General features: G+C 35.5%; 1 protein-coding gene across 1 annotated transcript in view; it reads right to left on the bottom strand.

The window, feature by feature from the left end:
- Positions 1–16,886, bottom strand: part of IQCN (IQ motif containing N) — a 54,287-nt gene that overhangs the window by 10,286 nt on the left and 27,115 nt on the right. The gene's annotated exons all lie outside the window — the stretch shown is intronic.

Genomic DNA, 16,886 nt, shown 5'->3' with positions numbered 1-16,886 from the left:
ATTTTTATAAATTTGACTCCATTCTCTATGTGTTTGACAAATGAGACCTTTATCAAAGACACTTGCCATGAAATTGTTTCCCGGATTTCTGCTTTCCTTCTGATCTTTGTTGCATTGGTTGTGTTTGTGGAAAACCTTTTCAGTTTAATATATTATATTGTAACATTGTATCAGAGGGATCATTGTATCAGAAATGTTGTTAGAAAAATAACCTTTTTAAATCTGGGTGCTGTTGGATGATGAATTAAACTCTTAAGATATTTGAAAACAAATACTTAACAAGGTATATTTTGTTTTAAAATAGATAATAATGTTGCTATAATAAAGAGTGAATTTTTAACTGAAAACTTTTGACTGTTGCATACAAGAATTATGAAAATGTGTAGAGTGATTTATAGATATAACTTCAATACATTACTATGTCAACTATCAGGAATTTGCCATATGTCTGAAACACCAGAATGTGGTTAGTTTTAATTTAAAGAAAAAAGAACAAATGAAATGTTAGCTATAAGGAAAACATAAGTAAAGCTATTCCAGCTCTAAGCTGTGGCTAGTGAAATTTTGCTATTTGAGGTAAAAACTGTTTTGATTAAAGGAATGTTTGCCTGAATTGTCTTGAAGGCAGTAGTAAAACATGGCATGTACTGCGATCTGAAAACTGCTAAAGGTGGGTATCTGTGCCTAGGAAAAATTTTTGGGATGATTTTGTATGGTATAAGATAAGAGCCTCTTGACTCAAATTTTCTGATGTACTATTATCCTCTCTGAATTTCCTCTTCCCTCATCTGGTTAATCCTGAGCCTTGCTTTTGATACCCTGTGACCACATGATTGGTTGTCAGAAATGACTCATGCCTAGATTCAAACAGAGCTAAGGGAGTTCCCCCCCCCCCCAATAATAGTATACTTCAAATCAATCTGTGCCCTTGAGGGCACAAACCTTGACATTTCACTAACTATGTCTCTCCTTTTTCTTTCATAGCAAATGTCTATAATAAGGGCAGTTAAGTTGTAGAAGTTTTGTTAAGTATATTACTAAATCTATTAATTAATAGATTGATACTGGAACATATCTAAGTTATTATAAGTAAGATGTTAAGTATGAAAAATTTAATAATTTTAATCTGTTTGTCAAGATTAGTAGGGAAGCAACAAACTGGGAAAACATTTTTACAATTAAAGGTTCTGATAAAGGCCTCATTTCCAAAATATATAGAGAACTGACTCAAATTTATAAAAAATCAAGCCATTCTCCAATTGATAAATGGTCAAAGGATATGAACAGACAATTTTCAGTTGATGAAATTGAAACTATTACCACTCATATGAAAGAGTGTTCCAAATCATTATTGATCAGAGAAATGCAAATTAAGACAACTCTGAGATACCACTACACACCTGTCAGATTGGCTAAGATGACAGGAAAAAATAATGATGAATGTTGGAGGGGATGCGGGAAAACGGGGACACTGATGCATTGCTGGTGGAGTTGTGAACGAATCCAACCATTCTGGAGAGCAATCTGGAATTATGCCCAAAAAGTTATCAAACTGTGCATACCCTTTGATCCAGCAGTGTTACTATTGGGCTTATACCCCAAAGAGATACTAAAAAAAGGAAAGGGACCTGTATGTGCCAAAATGTTTGTGGCAGCCCTGTTTGTAGTGGCTAGAAACTGGAAAATGAATGGATGCCCATCAATTGGAGAATGGCTGGGTAAATTGTGGTATATGAATGTTATGGAATATTATTGTTCTGTAAGAAATGACCAACAGGATGAATACAGAGAGGCTTGGAGAGACTTACATGGACTGATGCTAAGTGAGATGAGCAGAACCAGGAGATCATTATACACTTCGACAACGATATTGTATGAGGATGTATTCTGATGGAAGTGGATTTCTATGACAAAGAGACCTAACAGAGTTTCAATGGATAAATGATGGACAGAAACAGCTACACCCAAAGAAGGAAACAAATGCGAACTATTTGCATTTTTGATTTTCTTCCCGAGTTATTTTTACCTTCTGAATCCAATTCTCCCTGTGCAACAGGAGAACTGTTTGGTTCTGCAAATATGTATTATATCTAGGATATACTGCAACATATTTAACATATATAGGACTGCTTGCCATCTTGGGGGGGTGGAGGGAGGGAGGGGAAAAAACAAAACATAAGTGAGTGCAAGGGATAATGTTGTAAAAAATTACCCTGGCATGGATTCTGTCAATACAAAGTTATTATTAAATAAAATAAAATTAAAAAAAAATTTTAATCTGTTTGTGGTCAAATTATAATATAGGAATACCTTCCAAAAGGAGGAATTGGACCAAGTCATAAAACAAAGGTGCAATGTGAAAGTTTTCTAATTAAATGGAATAATTAATTTTGAGAAAACAACAGGATTCAATTTTTTTTTCTCTAAGAACTACATATATATGTATATGCACATATACATATATATATGATTGCCTTCTAAATGTATCTTGTATAGAAATTCAGCCTTTGAATATGTTTTAGATTCTAAAAAATTAAGTAAATTAGTATTATTAAGTAGATTAAGTATTTTACATAGAAAATTGTATTAATAATTAAAGTACAGAAAGTGAAATTGTTTTCCATTTTAAAGTATGTCTGCTAATTTTGAAAGACAAAAGGTTTTGATTTGTAGTTAAATCCTTTTGATTTCTTCTATTGGGTATAGGATTTAGGTAAAGATAGAAACAGCAAATAACATTTAAAAACTCTGACATTCTCAATTGGCTAAAATGACAGGAAAAGATAATGACGAATGTTGGAGGGGATGTGGGAAAACTGGGACACTGATACATTGTTGGTGGAACTGTGAATGGATCCAATCATTCTGGAGAGCAGTTTGGAGCAATGCTCAAAAAGTTATCAAACTGTGCACACCCTTTGACCCAGCAGTGTTACTACTGGGCTTATATCCCAAAGAGATCTTAAAAGAGGGAAAGAGACCCACATGTGCAAAAATGTTTGTAGTGGCAAGGGACTGGAAACTGAATGGATGCCCATCAGTTGGTGAATGGCTGAATAAATTATGGTATAGGAATGTTATGGAATATTATTGTTCTATAAGAAACAACCAGCAAGATGATTTCAGAGAAGCCTGGAGAGACTTACTTGAACTGATGCTAAGTGAAATGAGCAGAACCAAGAGATCATTATACATGGCAACAACAAGACTATACAATGATCAATTCTGACGGACGTGGTCATCTTCAACATTGAGATGATTCAAACTAATTCCACTTGTGCAGTAATGAAGAGAGCCATTCACACCCAGAAAGAGAACCATGGGAACAGAGTGTGGACCACAACATAGCATTCTCACTCTCTTTGTTGTTATTTGCTTGCATTGTGTCTTCAAAAGTTTTTCTTTTTCTTCCTTCTTGATCTGATTTTTTTTTGTGCAACAAGATAACTATAAATATGTATACATATACTGGATCTAACATGTATTTCAATATATTTAATATGCATTAGACTACCTGCCAGCTAGGGGAGGGGAGTGGGAGGAAGGAGGGGAAAATTTGGAACAAAAGGTTATGTAAGAGTCAGTATTGGAAAAAGTACCCATGCATATGCTTTGTAAATAAAAACTTTAATTTAAAAAACCCTGACATTCTCTAAAGTTATAGATTTGAAGAATTAAATTATATAGATTGTACTATATATTAAGTCTTGTTACTGGCAGATTTTTACAGAATTATCTAGGAACCTCTGAAAGTGATTTCTACCAGAGAACAGAGCTCCTTCAAAGCTGTCCTGAGAAGGAAGTCTGTTCTAGAATGTGCAAAAGAAGATTTCCAGGAAAAGACTTATATACACTAATGCTAAGTGAAGTGAACAGAACCAAGAGAACATTGTACACATTAACAAGATTATGTGATTATCAACTGTGATGGATTCAACAATGAGGTGCTTCAAGGCAATTCCAATAGGCTTGTGATAGAAAAGTATCATCCACATGCAGAGAGAGAACAATAGAGATTAAATGTGGATCAAAGCATAGTATTTTCACCTTTTTTTGTTATTTGTTTGTTTGTTTGCTTGCTTGCTTGTTTTTTTAAATTTCTCATTTTTCCCTTTTTGACCTGATTTTTCTCGCTCAGTGTGATGAATACGGAAATATGTTTAGAAGATTTACACATGTTTAACCCATATCAGATTGTTTGCTGTCTTGGGGAGGAGGGAGAAAGAGGGAGAAAAATTTGGAACACAATGTTTTGCAAAGGCAAATGTTGAAAACTACCTTTGCAGATATTTGAAAAAACAATATAATTAAAGAAAGAAAGATTTCCAGGAACCAAATGACATGATGAGATATCTGGGACTCAAAATGTGTTGATTATTGAGTGTGGGTTACTAGGATAAGGTAACTTAATGTTAATATAGTTAACTATATAGTTAGGATACAATTATTATTGTATTTCTTTGTCCTTTTGTTTCACAGTGTTTATATTTAAGTTTTCTTGGTTACCTTGGTGATATATAATTTTCCCTTTTCAAAATTAGCCTGTTGTTAGCTCTCTAAGAAGTTTGATACATAATCTGTAATTCTAATTCTGGATATATGAAAAACCTTATAAATTTGGCTTATAGATAAGTGATCTAATAGGGGGAGTGAATTGCCTATTGCCCCACAAATCAAAAGAGGGAAATTGAGAAAATTGGAAGAAATTAGGGGATTAGGATAGCAATTGTTTAATTGTGGATACTGAGTGAAACACATGTTGTGACTCAATTCTGAAGATAGCACAGTTCCATTTCTAATTCAATTATAGGTCTGGTCCAACTTCTGCCTTGTGAGAAATCTATTCATCTGTGGGAAGAAAACTTTATTGCATTGTTTGAACCACTTGTATGAATGGAAAGCTGAACCACCTGTATCTACCGCTTACACTCTCAACAAAATGTCTTAGTTCCTAATCTTTCCTCCAGTTAGAAATCAGATTACCTGATGTATTGTTTCCCTTTAATTAATTAGTCCTATTTGACTAAGTATTTTTTGGTTATATAAAAGACTGCCTTCCCTTGTATTGGAGGTCTAACCCTAAGCTGAGAAAGGGACCTAGTCCCTATTTGTTTGGCATGCATTGCTTAATAAATTGATATTCTTGGAAAAGTATACTTTTGTTTCCTTAGTCACTTCATATTTCACTCCACATGAGACCAGCTGGAGGCAGGCCCATGGAGAGCAGCACGATGACATCATCAAAGACATCCAGCCCTGTTGAATCAGTTAGGAATTGATACTCTATATATGTCAGTCCTGATCATGTATGTTCTTCAGGTATGCTGACTGCACATTTTCCCTGTATGGGGGCACTTTCATGAATGCTCCTTAGATGTATCCATTCTTGTTATTAATGTCTTTATTTGTAGAACTGCGTGCATCAGGTTTATGAGAGAAATGTTCTATTGCTATTTTATTTCTATACTATTTCATGAAATATCTTTAGTTTAAATTAATTGTGTACCCAGCCAACTCATAAAAGTAAACACATTGCTAGGTGTTCCCAAACTATGGTGTTTTTTTTCCTTTTAAAATTATTTACTTATTTTAAACAAATACAAAATAGAAAAAGAAAAATGTTACCATGTGCACAGGCAGAACATAAGAGAGAATTCAAAACATAAAGCAATAAATTTCCATTTCAAGAAAGCCTGTACATTTTAAATACTACATCTTGTGTTCAGAGCTGTCCATCTTTTCTTTCTTTTCTTGTAGGTTTTCTTTTGTTCTCTGTTGTACATGGTTCACTTTATTATTTTTTCCCCTTCCTCCTCTCCTCCTCCCTTCAAAAAAAAAGCATTAAGTACTTTTATATTTATATGTTTATATATAGGCACACATACAGCTATACAAATGCACAAAACATGTATGCATACATATACACATACATATACATAAATTCTACAATTATACACATACATATGCATACATATCGATATGCATCTATGTGAGACTATTTTATGTTTTTTATTCTCTATATTTCTGAAGGTGGATAACATCTTCCTTTATAAATCCAACTCTTTCCATATTTTTCTCACTCTACCAACTTACCATTTCCTATACCACAGCAATATTCTGATCTTAAACTGTCTAGTTATTTTAAATAGTCTAAAACAATACTGATTACTGTGGCTGACATATACTTTCCCTATCTTTCTCTTTTGAATAAATCTATTTTAATTTTAACTTTGTCTAAGATCATGATTATTACCCCTGCATTTTTTTTGACATAATAAATTCTTCTCCTGATCTTTATGTTTGTGTGTATCCTTTATTTTCCTCTCTCTCCTAACTTCCCTGCTTTACTTCTACCTGCTATCTTTTCCTCCTATTATTTAATATTTCCCAACTAGTATTCCTATTACAAAGATCCTTTTCTATCCTCCCTCCCCCATTCTTTCTCTTCTGATACACCCTTAATCTAATACACCCTTTTATACCTTACTTATCCTATTTCTTCATTCTCTTATTTCTTTACAAATTCAGAAAACTTTTATTCCATTTTAAAAGTAAATATTTTATCTAAAAATCCCTCCCTTACCTTTTATCCCTCTTCATCCCCCTGTCTTCTTATTTCTTTCTGAATTTAGAAGACTTTTATATCTATCTATGTATGTATGTATGTAAGTATATATGTATTAAGATCCCTCTTTAACCCATTCCTGATGAGAGTAGGGTTCTGAATTTGGCTATGATATTCCTGTAGGTTTTTCTCATAAGAGCTCTTTCGATGATAATAGATCATTTTTTTTCTACTTTTATTTCCCTTATTATTCCAAAACTTCAGAACAATTAAATATTTCTTTTATTATTGTATCAAGGTTCTCCATTTTCATCATTGCTTTCAGGTAGTCTGATAATTCTTATGATTTCTCTTCTTGATATAATCTCCAGATCAGTTGTTTTTCTTATGAGATATTCTATTTTAAAATTCTTTATATTCTGTTTTATTATTTCTTGATCTCTTGTAACTTTGCTGACTTCCCCTTACCCAGTTCTAATTCTAGGCTTATGGTAGGTGACCCCACGTGCATGTTGGGGTTGTCCTTGAGGTTCTGCACCTTCATATCATCTGAAAATATCCTTCTGGTTAGTCTTCCTAACTCAAGTTTCTTCCCACTCCAGTCCATTTTCCATTCAATTACCAAAATGACTTTCCTAAAGTGCAGATAGCCGATCATTCCTCTATTCAATAAACTACAATGGATCAAAAATAAAACCTTCTTCTTAGCTTTTAGAACTCTTCACAGCCTGATCCCATCCTACATTTCTAAACTTTTTACATCTAACTCTTCTCCATTTACTCTATGATAGTGACATTGTTCTTACTGTTCTTTCTGTTCTTCAAACAAAATCTACCAATTCTTCTCCTTTGTATCACCTACATCCCATTCATTCGACATCAAAGGATGGAACCAGGAATAATAGGTTAAGTTGAAGCAAGACAGATTTTGGAAAAATGAAAGGAAAAACTATCTTTAAAAAATTTGACTGCAGTTAGGAGGACCTGAATTCAAATATGTCCTCAGACACTTAACACTTCCTAGCTGTGTGACCCTGGGCAAGTCACTTAACCCCAATTGCCTCAGCAAAAAAAAAAAAAAAAAAGTTTCCCTTGTGTCAATTTGTTGAAATAGTTTTTTAAAAAATTTAAAACAAAAGAAGTTCAAAGATTCCATGTTAAAACCTCTAATCAAATGAGTCAACATGTAAAGCATTTTGCAAACCCTAAAATGCTATGCATTGTCATTTTTTATTGTTATTATTAATCTAGAGGTGTAGAAAAGAAAAAAAAAGAATATTCCTTTGAAATAATAAATTTTTCGTTGATGGTCCACTGGTCTATATGAATACCCTAAAAGTCTTAGTCTTGTTTTTGCCATAGGGTCTCAAGTTCACTCGGCACAGCTCTTCAGGAGCTGTCTCACCTTTGATGGCAAAGTACTTTGGTGTTATGGTAAATGGAAGCAGTTGGGGACACATTGCCACTTGGAACCCTGACAGCTCTCAGTTTCCACTTTTCTGCTCCTAGTCACATGGGGGGATAGAATGAACTGGGAATCTTCATCCAGGAGCAAAATCCATGAAAAACAAAAGGTAATAGGTCTGTCTCTGACTTCCTGGTGTTTTTGCCCTATTTCAAGTTCTCAGTTTCCTTAGTAGCAGCCATCAGAGTCCTTCCTGCATCTACAGAGCTGCAGATCCCATTATGCTAGGTGAGAATGATTAGAGGGAATTTTTCAGTTACTTTTTGTGGAGGTAGTACAGCCACAGATGATGAAATCAAGCCATCCCTATCTTTGGCTAAAAGGCTATGAGATGAAGAAATGGCTGATGAACTGGAAGCAAGGGACATCAACACATAGATTGAGTGTCAAATGTAAGAGGAGGTTGTTGTGGGGGAGAGGAATATTTAATTCCTTGAGAAAAGAAGAAGGTTGGCAGATAACTTTTACTGAAATCTGAATACTAACCAAGAAGGGATTTGAATACAGTTATATTTAGGGATGGGGTCAACCTCCTCAGACGAAAAGTTGGTGAGTGGCAATAATAAGGAAGGTTTGGAAATAGCAATGAGGAAAAAAACATTTCTTCTTTCTACTTCTCCTAACCTAATGTGTGACAGACATGAGAAAAGGTACAACCATCACAGAAAAAGATAGCCAGGAATACACTGTCTTTTTTTGGATCCAGGCTTCTGAGATGGCAAAAATATAGAAGGAAATAATCATTTATTAAATCCTTACTATGTTCCAGGCACTATGCTGAGAGCTTTACAAATATTATCTCATTTGATCCTTCAATAACACCACCTGAGAGATAGGTGTTATTTTTTTACAACTGAGGAAACTGAACCTGATTCAAGTGACTTGCTCAAGATCACTGAGTTAGGATCTTGACTGAAGCTATATCTGAAATCAGGTCTTCCTAAATCTGTACCCAGTTAACCACCTAATTACCACCCAGAAGTATAAGAAAAAGAATTCTAATATATAAAAGAACAAAGGCTCCATGGAATGATGGAAGAGGAGGACATAAAAGAATGGAGGAGGGTATAGGGCTGATCTGAATGAATTTAAGAATGTAAGGTGGGGTAAGAGAGCTTCCTTCTCTTTGGCAGCCCAGGTGGACCCTGGATCACTGGGATTCTGAATAGAAGGGAAAACTGGCTTGGGACGACAGGAGATTGTCACATTCTTTCCAATAGCAATGGTATCCACGGCCTAGATCTCAGCTCAGAATTAATTTAATTGTTATTTTCTGAATAAGAGGTAGAAGTGGGAGTAGGGTAGCACTAGGGAAATGGGTTCAGCAAGAACCCTGTATTATCTTGGCCACAGCTCTGGTCTCAGTGTGATAGTAAAAAGTAGGGAATCAGATGCTATGGAAAGAGAAACCCTTGCTGGTTTTCAAGGAATTGTTAAAAAGAGAGAGAGAGAGAGAGAGAGAGAGAGAGAGAGAGAGAGAGAGAGAGAGAGAGAGAGAGTCAAGCGCTTTTATTTTCCAGATGGGAAGTTCTACAAAGAAAATGTGACTTGCCCAGGATCATACAAGTAACAAGCTCAAGGTTAGAACTCATTTCCAATGATTGAAACCCATTACTCTTTCCATTTTTCAGAGCTGAAGGCTGGATGGCTTGCTCATTTTTCTAAACATTAGTCAAGGGCAGATCTGGCTCAGAGCTGCTCTAATTTTTATTTTATCTTTTTCTTATTAGACTTTTCCAGCTCAGTCTAAGATTCTCTGCTATTACTGTTAGGCAGCTAGATAATACCTAGATTCAGAAACACTTGAATTCATATTTAGCTTCTGAAACTATGTGACCTTGGGAAGTCTCTTCACTTCATTTGCTTCAGTTTCCACAACTATAAAATGAGCTAGAGAAAGAAATGGCACACTCCAGTATCTTTGCCAAAAAAACCCCAAATGCTAGAAACTGGAAAATGAATAGATGCCCATCAGATGGAGAATGGTTGAGTAAATTGTGGCATATGAATGTTATAGAATATTATTGTTCTGTAAGGAATGACCAGCAGGATGAATACAGAGAGGACTAGTGAGATTTACATGAACTGATGCTGAGTGAAATGAGCAGAACCAGGAGATCATTACATACCTCAACAACGATACTGTATGAGGGTGTATTCTGATGGAAGTGGATATCTTCAACAAAGAGATCTAACTCAGTTTCAATTGATCAAAGATGGACAGAAGCAGCTATACCCAAAGAAAGAACACTAGGAAATGAATATAAACTGCCTACATTTTTGTTTTTCTTCCTGGGTTATTTATACTTTCTGAATCCAATTCTCCCTATGCAACAAGAGAACTGTTCAGTTCTGCACACATATATTGTGTCTAGGATATACTGTAACCTATTTAACATGTATATGACTACTTGCCATCTGGGGGAGGGGGTGGAAGGAGGGAAGGGAAAAATCAGAACAGAAGAGAGTGCAAGGGATAATGCTGTAAAAAATTACCCTGGCATGGGTTCTGTCAATAAAAAGTTATTAAAAAAAAAAGAAAACCCCAAATGTTGTTGTAAAAAATTGGCAACAACTGAACAACAAATTGCTTTGACTATGTCCCTCGCTTGCATTAGCAAGAAAACATCTTACATTATCTCCTAATTATTTATGGCCATTGTTACCTTCTCCTCTCAATCCCCTTCCTACTCAGGATTGGTCTCATGCATCCTCATCCCAACCTCACTTTCAAAAAACCTAAACCCAACACCCTCCCCCATGTATTTCATGAAGACCTGAATCCCACTATTAAAGAGTTTTGTTTTGAACTAAGCATGATAGTCACTATAAACCCCAGGATGGGCTCACCATACTGGGAGACTCTAAGAATCACTCAAGAAGTTTACATGAAGACCAACAGATAGAACTCAATTTCACTTAGTACCTTGTTTCTTCTGGCCCATAACATCTCCTTGTAATATCAGATCAATCATACTGAACCATGCTAAATTAGATAATTATTGTCTCTATCAACTCTAATGACTTAACACTTTGTAAGGATTCCAACAAGCAACAAGTATATATATTATATAATATCCTATAGAACATATGATGTGATAAAATGTGATATAAAATATATCACATATAAAACACATTAACATGTGAATTACAATTTTGAGAACAAATAATCAAAGAAACAAGTATATATATCACATAATATCATATATAAAATATGATATATGATAAAATATGATGTAAAATATATCATATATAAAACACATTAACATGTGAATAACAATTTTGAGAACAAATAATCGAAGAAAAAACAAGTATACATATCACATAATATCACATAGAAATCATGATTAAAATGTGGAAAAAACATATCTTATATAAAACACATTAACATATATGCTATATAAGATATTGTACATTTGTGTATAGATGACATTCTATATAGGATGCACCTGCATATACCGCACATGCATGCACACACGTATATGCACATGCATATGTATTGCCTCTTTATATCTGGCCTTGTTATAGGTATCTGGAAAACACATCCAAAGAATGAGATAGTCTCTATTCACAATGAACTTACATTCTAACGGAGAAGACAACAAATACATCTTTAACTTCTGCCTCAAAGCCCTTTGGTAATGGAACTCTCCCACCAGTGGGGATGGATGCCCTATCCTGCCCTGCACAAGGCTCAAGTTGATAAGAGAGCTTCAGTTCTCAGCCAGCCATCCTTCAGAAGTCTTCAGGGTCAGTCCCCTTTGGGATTTATCAAGCTTTCTGTCGGGTTAGTTTGAGCCCTTCTCGTTTCCTGCTTTGAGAGAGAACATGGCAGAGACCAGTCCCTCTTAGGTTGCTGAAGCAAAATACACCAGGGATACATGAGAGGAGCTGGCAATCTTCATCATGTTTCTGTCCCCAGCTTACTACAAAGTTTCCCTTTGAGTGACATTCAGGATACTTTCTGTACTAAGTTATCTTAATCCTCATGGGAGATCTCCTTCACTCTGCATTGTTTGTTATATATTCTTCTTCTCTGGCTATATATACATGTGTCTTATAATGTAGCATATAATTATGTCCCATATAATAATATGCTACATCATATAATTTTATAATGTACCATATCATATAATAATGTGCTACATTGCACAATTATATAACTGCAAAACATAGAATACTATATAATATAATTATATATATAAAACACATAGATTTTACAATCCCTTCTCCGATTTCTCTTTTGCTATAATTTGGACTAATGATTTTCTTTGCCATAGGCTATGTGTGTTTATGGTAGAACTGATCTTTTGTGGGGAAGGGTTGTCAAGCATTGTATAGAGTGTTTGGGCTTCCCTTTGTCCATGGAAATGATAAAGTGATAAAAAATTAACTCAGATTTTATCATATCCCCTAGAATGATGAATCATATTTAAGAGAGCTGATTGATATAATTCTAGCTCAGTATCTCCTCTCTCTGAGAAGTGTAAAGTGGCTTTCATCTCCAAATTCCTGCTTTCTTTCCTAGCAAAAATGAAAGTCTCACATGGAGAAGGATAGCGATGGAATAGTTGGGAAGAAGAGGCTAGAGATGTCTATTCTGCTTCCCTTCAAGCCAGGGATAGCATCCTTACCACTCTCTGTTCCATACATAAAAATATATGTAGAATAAATGTAATTAAATATATGTGTATGTGCCATCTAAGATGGGCGGAAGAGGTAAAAATTGGAACACAAGATTTTTCAAAGGCTAATGTTGAAAAATTATCTTTGCATGTGTTTTAAAAATAAAAAAATTCAATAAAATATACATGATACAAAAAATATATGTGTACTCACAAAAAAGGTAGTTAGATACAAGGTAGTTTAAGACAGAGAATATTAGCACTTGTGGGTATGGGTAAAGGCTTTATGTAGAAGATAGAGTAGCAGTATCTTAAAGGAAGATTTCAATGAAATACAAGGTAGGAGGGAATGCACTCCAAGTATGGAGGATGAGGACCAATGCAGAGGCTGAAAGGTAAGATATGTATCACGAGTGAGGAACAGAGAAGTCATTGCAAAATGCGGATGAAGGAATCGTGTTATTCAACAAACATTAAGCAGCTACATGAACTGATGATAAGTGAGATGAGCAGAACCAGAAGATCATTATACATAGCAACAACAAGACTATATGATGATCAATTCTGATAGATGTGGTTCTTTACAACAAATGAGATGATTCGGACCAGTACTTATGGTCTTGTGATGGAGAGAGCCATCTGCACCCAGAGAGAGGACTGTGGGAACTGAGTATGGATCACAACATAACATTTTCACTCCTTTTGTTGTTCTCTTGCATTTTATTTTCTTTCTTATTTTTTTCTTTTTTCATCTGATTTTTGTGCTGCAGCAAGATAATCGTATAAATATGTATACATATATTGGATTTAACATATATCTTAACATGTTTAACATATATTGGATTACTTGCTATCCAGGGGAGGAGGTGGGGGGAAGAAGGGGAAAATTTAGAACACAAGGTTTTGCAAGAGTCAATGTTGAAAAAGTATCCATGTTACATGTTTTGAAAATAAAAAGCTTTAATTTAAAAAAAAGAAAAAAGAAAAACACAATAAATATTAAATACCTAATGTGCTAAGTAAGCACTGTGCTAAATTCTGGGCATACAAGAGACAGTGCTTCCCTCAAGGAATTCCCAATCTGATGAGGAAGACAACATCAAATAAATACGTGCAAACATGCTATAGATAGGAATCATGTCCAAGAAAGGTAGAAAGGTAGGTGTAAGACTTTAAAAGCTTATTGGAAGACTTTACACATTTTATTATCACCAAGTGGCAGTTAATTTGGATCTTGAGTCAGGAAGATGAATTCAAATCCAAACCCTAACTTACTAGTAGTGTGATTTGGAGGCAAATCATTTGACCTGTTTGCCTCAGTTTCCTTTGTCTGTAAGATGGAGATAATATAGCACCTATGTCCAAGGGTTGTGGTGACAATCAAATGGATAATGCTTGTAAAAACACTTGAAAACCCAAATGACATATAAATGCTAGCCATTATCATTGTCATTCAACCAGTCTGGAGGCCATTTCAGCTAGTGAAGTGATTTTGGTGTAGGATGTACTGGGGTGGTGAGAGATCACAAAGTATATGGCTCTTTCCAGAACTTCCATTTAAGGATGGTCTGGGTGCCAGTCTTGTTTAATTCCCCTCCATGCTATACTCCAGACTACTTCTACCATGCCGCAGGAGTGGCTATCTTCCCCCTCTTTCCCATCTTCCTTTTATGTTGTCTTCTTCCATTAGAAAGTAAATGCCTCGAGGAAAAGTCCTGTCTTTCTACATGTATTTGCTTTTTTTTTTTAATTAAAGCTTTTTATTTTCAAAACCTATGCTTGGACAATTCTTCAACATTAGCCCTTGCAAAACCCTGTGTTCCAATTTCCCCCCTTTGCTCCTATGCCCTCTCCCAGATGGCAAGTAGTCCAATATGTGTTAAACAAATCTACGTGTATTTGTATCCCCAGCACTTAGCACAATTCCTGGCACATAGGAAGTGCATAATAAATTCTTATGGACTTCACTCATCCAGAGATTTGGGGTCAGGAAAGCAATTAGGAGGAAATAACATTGATGAGAGGTAATGAGGCTCTGAATTAAGGTGAATGCTGTGGGAGGGACTTGAGAGAAGTTGGCTTTGCTGTGAAGAGAAAAAAAGCAAGAATTGGCAACTGATTGGATTTTAGGGTTGGGAAAAAGAAGAGAGAAGGGAATATAAATATGATCTCACTTGATAATGCCAGGATTATGAATTTGAGATGCCCAAGGATGGTGATGCTGTCAAAAGAACTGTGAAAGTTTGGAAGAGGAGGTCTAGCAGGAAATAAAATGAGCTTAGTTTTAGATAAGTCGAATTTAAGAAAATGTTTTTGGGTTATCCAGTTTGAAATGTCCAATAGGCATTTCATGATATGAAATGAGACTGGAGCTCAGAAGTGAAATAGGGACTGGGTATATAGATCCAGAAGGCATCTGCAGGGAGATAGGACACTATCTTGGTTAGGCTTCCATGGGTTTAACTCCTAGGAACTAAAGAGGTTACAAGAGAAAAAGAGGAAAAAGAAGAAAAGAGAGAGAATAACACCTTAAAGAACATTCACATTCAGATGACGGGATGCAGATGATGAGTCAGCAAAAATGACTGAGAAAGAGCAGTCAAAACATAGGAGGTGCACAAGGAGAGAGTAGTGTTTATGAAGAGACAGAAAGAGACAGAGAGAGACAGAGACAGAGAGATAGATGAAAATACAGACACAGAAAGGAAGACAGAGAGACAGAGACAAGGAGACAGAGATAAGAGAGAGACAGAGAGAAACTGAGACAGAAAGAGACTAAAAAAGAGAGAGAGACAGAGGCAGAGATAAAAATACAGAGATAGAAAGGAAGACAGAGAGACAGAGATAGAGACAAGAAAGACAGAGACAGAGAGAAACAGACAGAAAAAGACAGAAGGAGACACCAAGACAGAGATTGAGAGAAACACATAGAGACATACACATAGAAACTGAGACAGAGACTGAGAGAAAAAGACAGAGAGAAACAGAGATACAGAGAGAAAGAGAGAGACACAGTGAGAGAAAGACAGAGACAGAGAGAGGTAGAAAGAGAGACACACAGAAAGGGACAGAAATTCAGAAGGAGAGATTGGCCAAAAGATCAGCTACAGCAGATAGACTGAGAAGGATGAAGACTAAGAAGAGACTATATGATTTACTGATTAAGAGATCATTGATAATTCATGGGGCAATTTCACTTGAGACAGTTAGGTGGTGCAGTGGATAGAATACTGGACTCAGAGTAAGACCTGAGTTGAAATCCAGTCTCAGATACTTACTAGCTGTGTGATCTTGGGCAAGTCAGTTTCTGTAAAATGAGCATAATAGCTGTACCGCTATCACAGGGTTGTTGTGAAGATCATATGAGATATTTGTAATGAGTTTAGTCAGTGTCTGTATACTGTATAAATGTTTGTTGTTATTTTTATTATTAAGTGATGAGATAGAAAATCAGATTGCAAAGGATTGAGGAGTGGGTGGAGAGGAAATGGAGGCAGCAAGCAAAAATGCCTTTTTCTAGGGGAAGGGAATGGATATGAGATAAGAGTTTGATAGAATAGTGGGATCTAGAAAAAGTTTTTTAAGGAATGAGGGAGACCGGGGCATGTTTAAAGGTGGTTAGGAGATTGAAGATTTCAGAAAGGAGGTGGTGGTGGGGGTGGGGGGGAGGCTGCCATTAGCTGGAGATGGTAGGAGGAGAAGGGATTACATAAAAAATAAGATTGCCCTGACACGCTTTAAGACAAAGCTTAGAAGAAGTTGTCCAGCCCCTTCTGGGTTTTCTCTCCTTTGAGTTTCCTGATCCTGATTTCTCCTGGCTCACCTCCTACCTCTCTGAATATTCCTCAGTTTTCTTTTATTGGTTCATCTTTTCCTTCTCAAACCCTAAATGTGGATATCTTCCAGACCTTTGGACTGATCCTTCTTTCCTCATTCTAATTTCTCTTCCTCAGCAATTTCATCTATTCTCATTTTAATTATAACCTCTATGCAGATAAGAGGCAAATGGCTATTCCAATGATTAGAATTCAAAGCCTGAAATCAGGAAGATTCATCTTCTTGAATTCAAACCTGCCTCAGACTCTTACCAACTGTGTGACCATAGGTCAGTCACTTCTACCTATTTGCCTCAGTTTTCTTATCTGTAAAATGAGCTGAAGAATGAAATGGCAAACTACTTTAGTAGCTCTGCCAAGAAAAACCAAAATGAGGAGACAAAAAATAGACACAA

Source organism: Antechinus flavipes, chromosome 1 (genome assembly GCF_016432865.1).
Source record: "Antechinus flavipes isolate AdamAnt ecotype Samford, QLD, Australia chromosome 1, AdamAnt_v2, whole genome shotgun sequence".
In the NCBI taxonomy this organism is placed as follows: Eukaryota; Metazoa; Chordata; class Mammalia; order Dasyuromorphia; family Dasyuridae; genus Antechinus; species Antechinus flavipes.
This window is presented reverse-complemented; position numbering and strand designations above follow the sequence as displayed.